Here is a 12588-nt window from a genome sequence, read left to right as displayed (position 1 = left end):
GCTGTTTGCTTTTCTTCCTACAATCCCAGTCTTTGCTGAAAAAGAAGGAAAGAAAATTTAGTTACTACACCTGGTTCCTCCCCTGTGTTATGATCTACGCACCTGCCTGATACCCCCATGAGACTGTGGGCTCTGTGGGGACAAGCCTGAGAGCTATTCATATTTGTGTCTGCACCACTGAACACAGTGCCTGGAACATGGAAACTGCTCAACAATGTGCTCCTCAAGCGAGTGTGTGAGCAAATAAACTAAGTGGAGCAGCCTCATTGTACCGTGCATCAACCTCATAATTACCACTGCTGACGGTGGCCATCCCATGGTCACATCTCAGTGTGCTGACCCCAGTTCCAAACCTTTGTGTTAGTTGTACATGTGAAAATGCTGGTTTTCTGAAATCAGGTCGCTCGCACACCTAGATGACTCTGTATTTGTATCACACGCAACCCTCCTTCCTCACAACAGCTGGGTGAGATCTCGCCTCTCAAAGTGCCTGGGGAGAGGGCACGGTGTGAGTGCTATGAAGTCTCCTTCCCTTGTGGAGAAAATAGTAACACCTTTGGTGGTCTGAGCCACCAGAACACAGAAGGAAGAAGTCATAACGCCAAAGTCATTCTCCCTCCTGAAATGCTCTTCCTCTCTTGCCCCCATCCTTCTCCCTGCAGCTCTGCTATTAATTCTTCCAGAGCAGCTCACCCCTCTTCTCATGGCTGTTCATACATCCTTCTTTTTCTTTACAGTCTTTACAGTGCAAGCAATCATTCTGCAGGATAATTATCTAGCAAATCCTGACATGTCTGACTTCCTCTTCACCCTCAGACAGATTCTTAAAGGCAGGGACATGCAAGTCATTCCGACATCTTTGGAAACAGTGCACATAGAAGGGGCTCAATCATTGTCCAATAAATGAATGAGCAGATTAAAAATAAGTGCTAGATGTACAATGGAAGAGCTATAGACGTTCCTACCTCCTGACCAAGAGAGAGCATGAAGAGTGAGCAGCTGGAGACCAGGACAAGGAAACTGCGACGAACCTGCTGCTCGCCCCTACAGAAAAACCAAGGGCCAGACACTTCCCTTCCCATCCCTTCTGCTCCGTGTTCCGGTCCTGATCCCCAACGTCGGAAACAGACACAATTCACAGACCTAAGTGAGGGCTGGGACCACCATGAGGGCAATTCACACTGGAGCCCTTCAGTTGCAAGGTGGAGGTTGGGTGGAAAGTAGGCCTAAAAAAGCAGAAGAGAAGACTCACTGGTTCCGCAGTTGGGTAAAACCATCACTTTGCTGACTGTGGGGTTAGGGTTTTCCAGCTGCAGTTCTTAGAAAAGCGATAGTTCTTGGGCCCGAGAACTGTTTTCTAGTCTGTGGTTGACTCACCGAAGATCCCTAAAGCGTGGCGAACCGCTCTGGGAGTGCACCAAGAGGGGAAGTGCGACGGTGCAAAGTTTACATGTCAAGACCCTTTTCTGTCTCAGCCCACTGGATTCGGCAGCTGGGGACAGCAGCATCTTTCACCAGGGGCCGGCTGGGTAGGCGGGATCCTCAGAGGTGGGAGAAAGGGGCTGAGTTGAAAAAAACCCCAGTCACTGCACCCACTCATGTCATGAGAGTTCAGAGTGCCTAACCTGCACCTGAACTTGGCATTCCTCAGCTGGTCATTGTCCCAGAACTCAAATATCACCACAGAATCCCTGATCTCGGGGCAGAATTCAACAATAAAGCTCACATTTACAGGTAGATTCATGAAATCTTCCTTAGCCATGTTCGCCATCATCTAGCATGTTGTAACTTTGCCTCCTGAGAAAATTCACACACTCCAAATTTCAAGAAAGTTCGGGTTTCAAGATTTCTTAGAATTGCTGAGAGTGATGATCATACACATCTTATGATGCTTATTGTCAGCTGTCTGAGCAGCAAAGTATGACTTTGAATGCAAAATAACCTGGTTAAAAGGACCTTTGTCCACAGGTAAAATCACACGTTCCATGTTAAAACCCTCCTCGGCCATGCCGACCCTGAAAGCACTATGAGGCCAGAACACTGGCAGACGAAGAAAGATCCCCTGAGGTCTTCAAAGCATAAAGCTCCGCCATTGAAAAATCATTTTCTCACTTGTCTTGCCACACTGCTCTGCTCCCAAACTCTAGCTTCTGGCCTCATCCTATTTTCCAACCTGAACCCCGACTCCTGGCCCCGAAACATTCTCATTTCCAGGACTGTTGGAGGTTCTCTGAAACCCTCCTGCTGCTGGACCGTTTGCTTCGGCTGCCCCCGTGGCCCAGGACGACGCTCCATCTACCTCCACACATCAAGTCCTCGGGGCCACCGAGGCGCTGTCTCTTCCTCCCCGGGTGCCCGGGGATGGTGTACCCCTGGGCCCCTGCGGCGCTCTGTCCAGGCCTTTCCTGAGTTCTCAGCAAGCTCAGCTCATTTGGGACAATTGGGACAATATGATCCCTTAATTAGCTTAATTAGCTTCAAGTTCTTTGGAAGAGAGGCTAGTCATCTCTCTATTCCCAGTTCCCAGCACACAGTGGGAGCAAAGCAAATACCTCTTTGACTGAATTCTAGGGAAAAAATGATGTCAAAAGGCTAAGGATTAAAAAAGACATTCCAACCATGAGATGGCTCTCTGGCATCCCAGTAACAGTAGTAGTTAAGAATATGAGCCTGGAGCGGATCCACTGATCCAAACCCTAGAATAACCACCTACTAACTTCGAGACCACAGCACAGGCAAGTCATTTGCCTCCATACGCCTCTTTCCTCATCTGTAAAATGAAGGGAGAAAGAAGCCCTACCTCCTAGGACAAACTGAGTTACTACCACGCTTAGGACAGGGCGTGGCTCATCCCATGAGCTCAAGAAATAAATGTCAGCCATTTTGACGTGGTGTGGGAATAGCCGCTATATTTGTCTTTTTCCTATTTACTTGTTTTCTTCCCTAAATTGTGAACATCTTGTCCCATCCGTGATTATATTCTCAGAGCAAGGCACACAGTGGCTCACTTCTAGGAACCCCATGCAGGCTTCTAGCAGTCACTACATGGAGAAAGCATAAACGGAGGTCACTCATGATGTCTGAAATAGATGTTACATGTGTTCTACAGAAGCAAAGCTTGAGTCTGGCGCCTCAGACCACTTGGCCATTCTGACACCCTGTTTTCTACAAATCTTCTTACTAAAATACAGTTCCTACCACCTAGAACCCTATTCCTTCTCTTTGCCCAAACTCTGTACGTCCTCCAGGCCTCGGGTTAGATGCCGCCTCTACCAGAAGCCCTTTCTCTCATCCCCTCACTTCAGGGGGTTCTGTACTCATGCACGGCACTCACATGTCGTGCTGTGCTGCACAGGTCAGCCACTTCCTCGGGTTTCCCCAAAAGGCTGTGAACAGGGCAAGGACAGCACTCAACAACTACACATGACCATGGCCTCAGCACCCAGACCACGCCTGGCACACACAACAGCTGAGTGCACCTGTGACCAATAATTTCCCTTTCACCACCAGGTGATATGAGGAATCACTGCAGGAAGCCAGGCCAGCAATGGGACAGCTTGTTTAACCTCCGGGAAATCGGCACCAATCACTCTTCACTGGTGTGAAGAAGCAGGAGAGAACTGAGAAAGAGGCTGAAGGTGGGAAAAGCCCCCAGACTTCTGTATTACAGAAGAAGAAAGAATTAATGTAGGGACAGGATCCTCCAACTCAATACCACTGTCACCAAGATGGCAGGCAGCAGACTCCAGACTGACTTCCACTGAGGACAGAAGTGACGGGACCAACCATCCTGCTGCCCAGAAGCAGGACCTCTGGAATTCTCCTTGCTGGGTTACATAAGCAGAAGAAAAATTAATATCCTAGTAGTTTTTTAAAGAGTTTATTTTTAGAGACAGGGGAAGGGAGGGAGAAAGACAGAGAAATAGCAACATGAGAGAGAAACACGGATTGGTTGCCTCTCTGTATGTGCCCCCACTGGGGACTAAACCCACAACCCAGGCATGTACCCGACCGGGAATCCAACCAGTGATCTTTTGCTTTGCAAGCTGATGCCCAACCAACTGAGCCACAGTAGGACAATATCCTAGTGCTGATGACAAAGCACACCTTTGAGTAAAGCAAGGGGCTCCACAGGAAGTATGGTCTAAGAAAAGGGAAGAAGAGAAACAAACACTCACTCAGCACTGCCTGTGACCTGGGACCCATTACTTAATCCTTTGTGGTAGGTATTGTTATTCCCATAGTACAGAGGTGAAAATTGAGGCTCCTAAGCTGGTGAGACTTAGAGTCACCGACTCGGCAAGAGACAGCCTGTACTTGAATTCACAGACCCTCCATCTCCAAAGCCCACACTCGCTCTTTCCAGTTTCTTCCTCACCATGCTGCCTCCAAAGTTTATGGCAAGTTTAAAAGAGAAATCTCCAAATTCTTTCTGTAACTGGGACTTTTATTAAGGAGTCCACTGCATCTGTTTCTTCCATAGCGAAGAACTACACAAAACACCACCCAAATGAAACGCACTCTACTGAGAATGATCCTCGAAGCCCTGACGGAGGGCGAAATGGGGAGGGGGGAGGAGGTGGCAGCGGAGGATGAGCCCAGGAGCTTAATTAAGAGCTGGTGAGACTGCGTGAATATTAAGGGTGGAGAAGCGTAGCAAGTCGGGCCGTCATGGCAGATGGTGAAAACAACTGTCAGACAAGACAAGGGAAAGGGAATTCTTCAGCTGCTGCAAAGAGCCCTGGCAAAACGTTAGCTCTCCACAACACGCTACCAGTGGCAGGGAGAGCGAGGTGACACCGCAAGGCAAGCCCGGGTAGGACGGTGCTACCGAGACAGTGATGGGAATATTTGACAGGTGTGGGGAGAATTCTCAGTGGGGGCCTCAGGACCCACATCTTAAGCGGGAAACGCTTCTTGCTTCCTCTTGCCTAGTCATTCATTCATTCCCTCCCTCTTTGGCAGATATTTCTTAAGCACCTACTATGTGCTTGGCACTGTTAGGTGCAGGAGGTACAACTGTAAACAAAAACAGAGACCATGCCAGCCCCAGTGGAGCTCATGATCTAGTGAGAAAAGCAGTGATTATTCATGTAATCATTTGTAACCATTGCGAATGGAGGGGAGTGCTATCAGCAAGGAAATTACGGTTATACATATGCAAACAAAACTGGAAGCGGAGCTCTGGCCAGTGTGGCTCAGTTGGTTGGAGCCTCCTGACTTGGTTGGTTCAATTCCCAGTCAGGGCACATACCTAGGTTGCAGGTTCAATCCCGGTCTGGGTGCATATGGTAGGCAACCAATTGATGTTTCTCACATCAGTGTTTCTCTCTCTCTCCCTTTCTCTCTTTCTAAAAGCAATGAAAAACTGTCCTCAGGTGAGGATAAAAATTTAATTTAAAAAAAAGAAAACTGGAAGCTGATCTACAAGGGAGACAAGGAAGGTTTCCATGGAGGAACCACTGCTTGTGTGGGCCATGAAGGATGGGAAGAGGTTACTAGTCACACAGGGAGGGGAGGGGAGGGGAACACAGGTGCAGAGCCCAGGGAAACGGAGTGGGGAAAGGTGCGAGGCAGACCTGGAGAGTGTGGGCTGCCTAAGGACTTCCTCGCCCCTCCCAGAAAGAATCCAAAACACCCTCCCACTGCAAGCTCCATCTCCCTGGTTCTTAAGCCAAACCCTATGGCACAGGGAATTCCCTGTGGCTTCAGACGCCCCCGCAGGGTGGTCTGGAACTGGCTGGGCTCCCATAGTCTTTGTGATCTGGCGCCACACACCCACATGCTGATCCGGGGCTCTGTGCCCCTCTCATCGCCACCCGCCCTCCCTGCCTCTCTCCTCATTCTTTCTAGCTCATTCTTTTGGTCTCAGCTTGTATACTACCTCCTCCAAGAAGCCCTCTCCTAACTCCCTTCCCAAGCTTGCTTAGGAGTCTGCCTTTGGCTCCCTCGGTATCTTCAGCATATCTCCTTTATGGTGTAAGGTATTTCAGTGATTTGCCTAGTTCCTGTTACACGGCAGTCATCAGGTAAGTAATGGTTGAGTTAACATATATAATGAGGGATTCATATGCACAATATGTAAAGTGCTCTAAAAAACAAATGGGAAAATACAAAGACAGGCAGAAAAATGGACAAAGGCCTGAAATAAAAATAGCTATTATTTATCTATTGTCTATCATGTGCCATGTAAGATTCTAGGGGCTTTCTATGAATTAAATCACTTATTCTTTACCCCAACCCCATGAGGTATGATTATTTCTGCATCTTATGAAGGAAAAATTTGCCCCAGAGAAGCTAAGCAATTTGCCTGCAGCAACACGGCCAAATACCCTTGTCCACCACCATCACTGAGTGTCACCTCCTCTACACTTGGTCCCACTGCCCTTGGGCCACCCCCAGGGACAGAAACACAAGTGGTAGGAAGATGAGAAGATGCTCACCCCTGTCTGCAAACTAAAACCAAAACAACAGAGGCTGGGAAAGTGGGACAATGGCTGGCAATGCCTGGGCTGGCAACAGTATATGTCCTTGGGAGCAACCTACATGTCCATCTGAGAGAGGGTAATTTGTTTGCACACTATAAAACCCTGGGCTGCTAAACGTGGGGTATTCTCACCACCTCCAGTCTTTACTCAGATATCACCTTCTCGGTCAAGGCCTTGGCTGTGTGTGTGCCTCTTTTCAACCGAAGTCCAGGGGAAAATCACTCAGAACCAGAGGGTCCACCTCCTGGGAGCAAGTTGGCATCTTTGGAACTACAGAAGATGTTTCAAAGGAAGGCCCAGGGATCCTAGCCAGAATGTTCTCAGGACCCAGGGAAAGGTTTGCTGGTTTGAACCTAAATCCCAGAAGTGCATTTTTCCCTTTATAAAATGAGCCACAGACCTCTGATAGCTTCAGCATCACCAGTCCTGACACCATATCCCAACTCCTCCCCTTGGTGTTCTGTCTCAACCTCTCAGGGCCTCCGTTTCCGCACCCAGAATCAAGGCCATTCATAGCTGACCTTGTTATGTTTCTATGCTGTTAAATTGCTAAGTCCAAAAACCACGGAGGAGATTAAATGATACCTGGGATGGCAGACACAAAGAACGAGACGAAGCCTCCCGAAGGAGCTCACACCACCACAATATTTGTAGAGCAATGGGGTGGGGGTAGGGCAGACCATGGGCCTGGGGGTTCATCTCAGATAAGAGGAGAAGCTTTTCACCAATAATGGCAAACTGATTTTTATTAATTGTTTTGAGGCCCTCTGCAAACCCCTACTGCTTATACCTGGGGTGTGGGGGGCTCCTACTCCCCACTCTGCTTACTTTGGTTTTGGTTTACCACTGATGTTAAATGGCAACACAGAAATTCCTAAGGTGGTTTTCTCATTGTTGTTGTTTTTTTTAGTTAGTTGAGAGAGGAAAACAATATCTGAGCTGTAAATTAGTCTATATTAGTCCATTTCCGAACCTTGACAGTAGTCAAGATTCCATCAGCCTCTACTGGATGCCAAAATCAAATCCAGGATCAGGGAACCAATTGGAAGAGTCGATTTCCCCCTTGGATTTGCCATGGGTCAAGTTCACAGTCAGATTTTCCAGCACAGTCTGGCACTTTCCACTCAGAGACAGTGGCCAAGTTAGACTGGTGTTCACATTACCACATAAAAGGGCTTTAAGTTCATTCATTAGCACAAGTCACTTACTCGCCATGCTTTGAAAAACAAAAAACATTAAGGACCCCTTAGGTTTGTGTTGTCATTACTGGTCTGGAAAATGATCCGCTTTTGAAAAACAGAAGGGTTGGTCAAAGTCTGCTGGCTTGGGAGTGGGTGTGCCCAGTATGTTAGAAGAACAGCTGTGCCCAGGGAAAGGGATACCTGTGTTAACAAGAGGCCGAACAGTGGGCGCCCTCTGTGGACTCTCTGTGATTTACTAGATGGCATGGGGCCACTGCCCATGACACGTGGGCTGTCCTGAGCCAGCTTCCCCTAGGCCTCTTTCATGGACAAGCTGGGCACCTTGAAAAGCAATGGTGATTCTAAAGGTTATGAACTAGGGTCAAGTTCAGAGCACAAAGTGAGAAGTTCCGGGCAGTCAAAACTGAGGAAGTATCGAGACTGTAACAAGTACAGGAGGTTCAGCCAGGGCTTTAACAGTTACATCACCAAGTGAAACTGGCCCCTAATTTTCCTTGCTTCCCCTGTCCGGTCTGGTTTGGAAATCCAGGTTATACTGGTCTCATCAAGTGAGTGTAAGAGTTTTCTGTTTCTGTTCTCTACAACCATTTGGATAAGAGAAAGATGATCTGTTCTAGAATATTTGGGTAGACTTGCCTGTAAAGCCCTGCTTTCTATGAGAGCTTTGCAACAGCTGATTAAATCTCTTCAGTACGTAATGCACTATTCAGGTTTTCCCGTCCTCCTTGAGTTTATTTTGTTCGTTGTATTTTTTTCTAGGATATTGACCGTTTTACCCAGGTTTTCAAATTGAACAGCATAGAGCTGGTCACAGTATGCCCGGTTTGGAAAGATTGTATCCATCCATGAATAAGCAAAAGGGTGAGTCCAGGAAGTGCCCCCGCCCCTGCTCCTCGGCACTCCCCAGCCCCCACTCAGGGTATGTGTGGGGCCCGGCAGGGCCAGCCCCGGAGTCCAACCGCCTGGATTTCTCTTCTCTTCCCAACCTGAACGTCTGTAACCGCGGTCTCCTCCTCTAGTAAATGGGTTTATCAACAGCTGCCACTGAGCACTGCGATGAGGATCACAAAAAGTATTCTGTGAACTCCAAGGCCTCATCACTGGGAAGTTCCTACACTCTCAGACTTGATTTATAAATTCTCAAGAATGCAAACTCATGGTCCAGACCAAAGGCGCTTCAAAGGCCCCAATGCCACCATCGGGTGTTCTCAACCACCATCCGCCCTTTTCTTCTCAACAATCTTGGTGCTTACTGGTCCCGAGCAGTGGTTCTGGAAGCACCTGGGAACTTGCTAGACATGCAGATGCTCAGACTCTCCCCCAAACCTCCAGAGTCAGAAACTCTGGGGTTGGCACAGCACTCTGTGTGGGGGTTTTGGTTTGCTTTCTTGTGTTTTGTTTTTCAGTTTCAGTAATTCGTGTTCTAACATGCCCTCCAGGGGACTCTGACGCTGGCTTCGTGTTTGAGAGCCCTAGGTTCTCGAAAGTCACAGGGCATTTCCCATGCTTGTGCTCACTTCCGAAGTGCTTTGAAAACATGGCAACTGGAGCGAGCAGAAGAGAAGAGATAAACAAACATTATACAAGTGAAAGCTGAGATCATTTTAAAAGATCAATAAGAGAGAACATGGCAAATGCTGCACGCTGGTGTGGGCTGACTCATTCAATGACAGGAGTGATTCCGAAAACGAGTCAGTGTCTGGGATACAGTGCCCGGGAGACTCAAAATTCAAAGAAATGGCCCTGGCCAGGTAGCTTAGCTGGTTAGAGCATCATCCTGATATGCCAAGGTTGAGGGTTCGATCCCCAGTCAGGGCACTAAAAAGAATCAACCAATGAATGCATAAATAAGTAGAACAATACATTGATATTCTCTCTCTATTCTCCCCCTTCCTCTCTAAAATCAATAAATAAAATTTTGAAAAAAAAAATCAAATCACCTTCAACAATGGAAACTCATTGGCTTCATGGAAATTCGGAGAATGCTGTGCATCTGTGTGTTATGCTGGAGTTCAGAGGGACACAGTGGCCACTAGTTAGGGATGTTTCCTTTGGGTGAAAGCTCACCTGGGTCTGCAAAGGCCCAGATGTTGATGCTTTGGCCTATTTAGACAAGACAGCACTAACCAGTGTTTCCAAACCAGACCACAGGTGTCAGCTAACCAAAAGCTTTCCCACACAGATGAAACTGCTCTGTTTTAGAATAAAAAGAGAAGCCTGGGAGACAGTACATTAGCAAGGAGAAATTACGTCAGGTTTTAAAGCTTTGAAGGACCAAATCACATCCCTATTTACAAGGCGAAAATCCAAGGAGTAACTCTGGATCTATCCCCAATGGATCTATGAACCACCGCTTACAACCATCCGTCCGCAGGGACTACTGGACATGCACACCCATAGCAGCTAAAATTCAGCATTTAAAATGCATACCCCCCACCCTGTCTCCTGAGATCTGATTCATTCATCTGGGGCGGTTCCCATTTTTAACAAGCTCCCCGAGGGATACCGAGGCAGATGGTCCTGGACCACAGGGCCGTTTGTCATGACGGGGGAAGAATGGGAATCAAGAGCGGGACTGAGTCGCTCCCCACTGCTGGGGAAATGCAGTCGGAAACCAGCACACACCCTCAGGGGCCCCGCTTTAGCACTCGTTCCCACAGCACAGATCAGGGAAGTCAGCAGTAAATGAGTAACGTGTTACATAAGTTGCTTTTCTGTATGCAGAACCTTAATCCACCAAAGAGAAGTTAAAATCATATAAAAAGCAACAGCCACCCCCAAAACAAATGCTGGAGAAGTGTAGCCAGGATCTCCCCATCCGCCTTCTGCCAGGCAAAGCTGAGCCCTCCTGGGTGCTGAAAACCCTTGTGCCGCTGGGAACAGCATCCTTTGGCAAAAGTGCTCAGGGGAGTGGGGGAAGGGGGGACCTGCAGGGTTCCACATCAGCGTGACACTGGCCTGAATTGACTACACCTCTGACCCCTTGCTGAAAACTTCTAGAATCACAAAATGCCCTCTGTTTGGGTCTTGTCCAAGAACCCCAATCTCTCTCTCTGGAAAAGATTCCCAGTTTTTTCTTCTCTCCAGTCACCCCAAGACCTGAACAGTAAGCTAGTTCTAACTAGAGTGTTAAAGGCTGACAGGGGTTGGGGCAATGATCATTCCTGTGACCACAGAAGTTGTCAGGGTGGGTATGGCAAAGGCTTGCCATGTATATAACATATGTGTCACTCCTCCTAATGAGCCATCCTTGGAAGTTTTCTCAGCACTGACCTAGAGATATTCACTCTGAACATTGTAGAATATATTTTAAGATTCAGAAGCATAAGTCCTTATCTATCTTTTTAATTATGAGACTCCAAGCAGCTAACATGGTGACCAACCCTTAGAAGTTTTTTTTTTTTTAAAGAATTGATTTAAATTGACACTGGATGTAAAACTTCATTGTCACTCCCATATTGCCACAGTGCATGTCTCAAAATGCACTACAGTCACCCAGGGTGCTTGTTAAAACCCATCTTCTGAGCTCCACCCCAGATGCAGGAAATCCTACTCTATGGGAGCTGCATTTTTAACGGGGTGCCAGGTAATCTCACACAGGGCAACCTGAAAACCACTGCTTTAATCTGAGGACCCCAATACTATGGGATGTGATTAAACAGGGCCCTTCAGGAACACCCAAAGCAGAGACAGGCAGCTTCCTCCTCTCCACTCAGGCATGGGTCTGAGTGGAGTAAAGAACATGGGAAAAAGTGAGACCAACAAGTGATCAGAGGTGAGGGAGGTCTGGAGAAGCATTCTGAAACTAAGTTGGGGAGTGAATAAGGCCACCACTGATCGATGCAGGCTTGCCCTTGCCTACTTCCCCCAATGTGGGGTAGCATGCCCCGTCATCAGATCATGAACTGGGGGGCACCAGCAAGGCCCCAGGATGCAGAGCCAACAGCAGGCAGTGCTGCCGACTTTGGAAAGTTGCAGGGAGCAAGAGGTGCACCTTCATCCAGACTTCTCCCCTGCTTCTCTCCTTCAGGCTGCAGTCTAGCAGCTAAAGTGAGCAAATCATCCGCCCTCAGGCTTCGCCTCTTACTCTGCAGCCACATTCTGAGCAGGACAAGGCACTTCCACCAGCCAGGGTACAGGGAATCACGCCCAGGTATCTTCCCCTGCACCCCAGGGGCCCCAGAAGCTCCCCAAGCCAGCCACCCTCCCCAGGACAGGAGTCCCTCTACTGCCAGCAGTTGTCACAGGAGCGTCAAACACGGTGTTTGTGCCAGGCCTCATTTACACAAGCCCACTCCTCCTGGAGAGATGAATTTTTAAAACAAACAGCCTTTACATATGGTAGCAGGCAGACTCATGTCAGCATCAGGGATCCCCAGACGGAAACGGGAATCAATCTGGGGCACAGACTGCTAAATAAATCCTGTCTGGGTGAAATTCCTTTGGAGAAAGAGGAGCCTCAAAGCGGATTGCTCAGATTCCCCGGCAAGGTTCACCCCAGCAGGATGTGCTCAGAGCACTCAGAACTCTGAAAGCATGGTCACTGTCCTGTGCAGTTGCCCCCATCACCCCAGCCCTCCGGGAGCTCTTCCAGCCCATTCCCCAGCATCCGGGCATCCCTGTTCCTACACATACCCGGGTTCCATCCATGCCCCTCCTCTGTTGGGCACAGGTTCTCCACATCCGCACAAGGGTCCCGACAACCCAAGGCTTAGGGTTCCAGCAGCTAAAGAGAAAAACGCCACCGCGTACCCGAGTAATACCACACAGGTACCCAAGAAATAGGGGAGTGCACACAGAGGGTGCAGACAGCCAACCTGGAAGATTCGGCCACGAGGACTCAGTCAAGGAGCAATATGACTACAGGACAAATGTCAGTGTTAGGGACTTGAATTACC

The 12588-nt window shown here is 48.4% G+C and overlaps 1 protein-coding gene across 1 annotated transcript in view; it reads right to left on the bottom strand.

The window, feature by feature from the left end:
* The window catches only part of CDYL2 (chromodomain Y like 2), a 161212-nt gene that overhangs the window by 35970 nt on the left and 112654 nt on the right, over positions 1 to 12588 (bottom strand). The gene's annotated exons all lie outside the window — the stretch shown is intronic.

This window comes from Sturnira hondurensis, unplaced genomic scaffold, assembly GCF_014824575.4.
Source record: "Sturnira hondurensis isolate 20B ecotype Veracruz unplaced genomic scaffold, ASM1482457v3 Scaffold0023817, whole genome shotgun sequence".
NCBI lineage: Eukaryota > Metazoa > Chordata > Mammalia > Chiroptera > Phyllostomidae > Sturnira > Sturnira hondurensis.
This window is presented reverse-complemented; position numbering and strand designations above follow the sequence as displayed.